Source organism: Priapulus caudatus, unplaced genomic scaffold, assembly GCF_000485595.1.
Source record: "Priapulus caudatus unplaced genomic scaffold, Priapulus_caudatus-5.0.1 Scaffold418, whole genome shotgun sequence".
Lineage (NCBI taxonomy): Eukaryota > Metazoa > Priapulida > Priapulimorpha > Priapulimorphida > Priapulidae > Priapulus > Priapulus caudatus.
Window position 1 is genome coordinate 150,182 of NW_014577479.1, and position 4,879 is coordinate 155,060.

Genomic DNA, 4,879 nt, shown 5'->3' on the forward strand with positions numbered 1-4,879 from the left:
ACACGCGCGCAAACGAATATACCGCCAATACTGTTATATTTTAGTTGTGTAATTTTAGAGGTATAACTATCATGGCAAATTCCAGCTTTTACTAGAACCCGTTAGTTTTCGACTGCTATTTCACAGACAATTACTATTGCAAAACTAAACTTATTATCTTATAACGCGATAACTGCTACAGTACTTTCTATGGCGAACGACACCGGCAATCGGCTATGAAGAGGCGGAAGCGTATATTAGACATGCATGTGGACGAAATATGCAGTATCTCAACATGCTACGAGAAGTAAATACTAGAGAAAATTGCTGGCAATAGATCAATAATATTATGTTTACGACTGCATTTCAAATTTCAAGGTTTGCGTGACTCGTTCAATAGGTAAAATTAATGAAAATAAATCTGCAATACTAAGGAATAGAAACCGGACACAGTTTCTGCACAATTATAGCTTCACTCAACGCAAACGGTTCGGCTAAATTACCACGTTTTAGATACGAAAAAATACACAGTCAGATATTACAGAAGTAGATATTATGATATAAGGTGACAAATTAAATGTGCCGACTGAATAAAAAACGCACGAAGAAGAGGAAGAAGAAGATTACTGTAATGTGTGTGAGGTATTGAGTGCTGAACATCTGTCGTTATGATTTATTCTTAACCCTAGAACATAATATTTGGTATTGTAAGGTTGGTAATGGTAGCTGATTGCGAGGAAGAATCTTGTACACGAGGGCACGCGTGTCGCTCTCCGCCTACCTCGCTGCGTCCAACGATTTTACACGTAGGCAGTAACAACAACAATCAGCGCACTATAGTGACGAAAAAACGAAAGAAGTAGAAAACCATGAAGTCGCCACGAACCGTGAACATGACACGGTGTAGTGACATCAAAGACTACAGCACTTCACGCACGTTCAACAACTTTCAGGCCAGTACAGTCGAACCGTGATATCGCATCACTCACATTAATCTGAATACCGCCTATAAACTGACCGTTTCAAAGAGTAATCCGTCGTTTATACATACCTTTATCATAGTTTTATAACATGTCGTATTGTAATCTATATACTTTTACCGCCAAGTAGAATCAAACATCAAATTTCATCTCATTATCATATTATATATACATATATATATATATAGATATAGAACAGAATTCCATATAATCCGAGTGTGCTGCCCACCATCACAGCATTTCCGCCGCAGACCAAACATGGCGTCCGGTCGCAGACCAAGCCTAGATGGTCACTCAGCGTCGCCGCTTACAGAGCGCACAGTCGCACTCCTCCGCTGACAGGATGGCAAACTGGCGGATTCCACCCGTACACAGAACTTTTACCGACACCTGTACACACACAAAGAGAGAAAGAAAGACAGCATAGAGCATATATGTAAATACATTGACCGTATATGATGCAGAGAGAAAGACAGAAAGAGAGAAGGCGAAAGAGAGAGAGAGAGAGAGAGAGAGAGAGAGAGAGAGAGAGAGAGAAAGAGCGAGAGCAAGAGGAAAATAGAGGGGGCGAGGGAAACCTGATTATATATATAATTATATATGTTAAATATAGATCAGTGGATGGATCGCTACAATCTTCATTATTGTGCTGTGGTGATATTATTCTTGTTTATACTGGCATATATTGTGTCACCGTGTGCAAACGTTTGTCATATTGGTGAATTTTAGTATTTATAAACACCGAGCATTTTCAAAATTCAAAACGTGTTAGTTCGAATGTTTATTTAACACGTGACGTGTCATGGCATCCCATGTTATATCAAGTGTACATCCAAGAAGAAAGTTATCAGCACACTATTTTCTGTATAACCTGTTGATACCAATCATAGACGTGTACTGAAATTACCTTTAATATCTTCGTCGTGTGGTGTACAGATTTGATTAGCATAACTGTCACAGTGAATAGCAGGGGCGGATCCAGAGGGTTTGGGTGACCAGTTTCCATAGTTCTAGTCACAGCTAGTGGGGTCCGGGGGCATGCCCCCCCCCCCGGGAATTAAAAAAAAGGCTATATTCTGGTGGATTTTGAGGGTCAATTCTGAAGATACCCAGCCTGTGACCGGTTTCTGGAAACCGGTGCAAACCGGCCTAAATCCGCACCTGAATAGGGTGTATATTTCGCTAGTGAGATTCGTGAATCACCGTTAGAATGAATAATGAATGGATTCACTTCCAGAAATCAATGTAACGGTAAGTCTATTTTACCACAAAATCGATTTTTCCTCTATTTTAATGTGTGATTTTTAGCTGGTGTTAGCAAGATTTCTCAATTTTAAAATGAATTTCGATTCGATGTTTACATCACGCGATCAATAAAATCAATCTACCCTTGGAGTAATCATTCTGACCGACATCAGAATGATCACTCCAAGGTCTACCTCAGTAAAAACCTAAGTATCAGAAAGGAAACATTTACGGATAACAGAGAAGACGTCTACAATGAACTGAGATTTGTGGTCCCACAACATTCCCCTTCCATAACACACAGAAAACGAACAAAAAGTACTACATACAAAATAACTGTTTGCCAAAATAGTTTATTTCTTTTGCATTCGTTTTATGTTATGAAGTTGCATCAGCCAAATTGCAGTTTCAACCCACGGATGTTTTCACCGAGGATTGCAATCAAAACCTTCATTCACAGCAAATCAAAGTACCAACCTAAAGGATTTGAATTCTTGATCAGGCTAAAAAAAACTATACAAATACGCACAAAAAATATTAATACTCGTGCAGAATATTATGAAACCACCAATACTACAATCAACCATTCCTTTACATTGCTTATAATCAAATTGCTAATAAGGCTCACTAATTTAACATTCAAATCTTGAGGTGCTGATTTATGGTGATAACATTTTATTACAGCTAAATAAAAATCGTATAGATATAAGGGTTTAAGCAAATAAAAGTCATTATCTACTAATCTAGCCTGATTTACAGGACAATACAAAAATTAGAAATAGGAGTATGAATTTTTTTTATATCTCCTTGCAGTGACCAATTTACCATGAACAGGTTTATATAAGTTATACACGTATAATAGGTTTAACCTATTTATATTTTTATTTTTATTTGTATCATAACTATTCAAGCGAATTACACCGGAACACCTCCATTTTATGACTATTACGAGTTTGCTGGATGCAGCAGCTTGGGACTTTCACGATTTTCTGTCAAAAAATAATATAAGCACGTTGAAAAATACTCCAATTCATCTTTCTGACAATCTATGTGCAACTCTCTATCTAAATTATGGCTCGTAGAATTTCTGAAAAGGCGTAAACGAAGTGCCATCTTCGCGTGAGCATTGCGTGCATAAGTGCAGTTTGCTAATACTGGATGTTCATCACACCAACCATCATTGACCTGTGATACCATCAGGAGTCTATCAATATATTTTGATATATCTGATATAATATATATTGATAAGACTCCTGATACCATGAAGATGACACCAACTATCGACGACCTGTGATACCATGAAGATGACACCAACTATCGACGACCTGTGATACGATGAAGATGACACCAACTATCGACGACCTGTGATAACCCTTAATTTTGAACCCTGCTATAATACTTGATACATATTACAATACCTAATACTTATATGTGTACTAGCAGATTTTCCAAGGTTTTGCTTCTTCAACCATGTGCTTCCCTGTGAAGTACATTTATATAATTATATTAACCATGAAATTTTTTTTTATATACAAGTTGTCACATATAACAATATACAGTTTGTAGATGATTAAACGTTTTCTTGTATATCGCACACAAGTACGATTTAATGGTACGTTGGTATTTTACATACGCAGCATAATGAACGCATAATTTGGTGATGGCGATTCGCAGAGTGGATATCATATTAGGATTGTAGGAGTAAGATTAACATATTCTTGAAATTCTTGGTACATTTGAGAAGATGTCGATATTCTGCATTATTGTAGGTGTCATAGCAATCTAATTTAAATATTAGAATCTAATCTTAAAAAGCGTTCATCTGCGTGTGCGCGTGTGTGTGAATATATGACTTGGGCATCTGCAAAGTGCACATTTTTCTCGTACTCCTTCCTACTATCTATCTCTCTGTCCACTATAAATTTCTCCTTTTCTTTGTGTATGCATGCGTTTTTGTGCAAATGTGCATGTGTGCCTCTCTTGGTAGATACAATATTGTAACCTAACAAGAGTAGGGGGTAAGGGTAGATATAATAATGTCACCTACTCTTGTTGGGTTACATTATTATATCTACTCTCTTGGTTTCTCACGCTGCCCCCTCTCTCTTTTTGTCTGACGTTGTAATTCTCTGTAGCTCATTACGTTTATATGAACTGCAAATTATATTATATTATATTATATTAATTTAATATTATTGCGTAAATGAAATGGGAAGAGTTCGGTTGGATAGTCGAACGTTGGACTTTGCCCACTCAGTTAATTTCCCCGAGATTGCATGAGCCATGTCTACTGTAAATAGGGTAAAAAATAATCCAGGCCATGCATCTAAGTAATGCAAAAATCCATGTATTTCAAACTGGGTATATAACCTGTGATTTCTACGACCATGACGAGTTTCCTTGAGATGGTTATAATGTTATATAACCTGTGATTTTTATGCGTTTAAATGACTTTTAACTTTACGTTAACATCACAATTTCACGACATAAGTTTCCTTCAGGTGGTTATGTAATGTTTGATGTGTCATTCTGCAGGCAGATTAGCCACCGCACACCGCCCATCACTATTGCACACATACTGTTAGGCCTACTGTTGCTCATAGGGTCTATGTCCCCCAGGGTACTATCGGAGGGTAACCTGGGTACTGTTCGATATATTGGAACGTACCCTGGTA

General features: G+C 37.3%; 1 protein-coding gene across 1 annotated transcript in view; it reads right to left on the minus strand.

Moving 5' to 3' along the window:
- Positions 1-2,537: 2,537 nt before the first annotated feature.
- The window catches only part of LOC106810195 (protein CNPPD1-like), a 33,085-nt gene continuing 30,743 nt past the window's right edge, over positions 2,538-4,879 (minus strand). The window contains exon 8 of the mRNA XM_014813475.1: positions 2,538-3,566. The gene's annotated coding sequence lies outside the window, so the exon portion shown is untranslated. The remainder of the gene's footprint in view (positions 3,567-4,879) is intronic.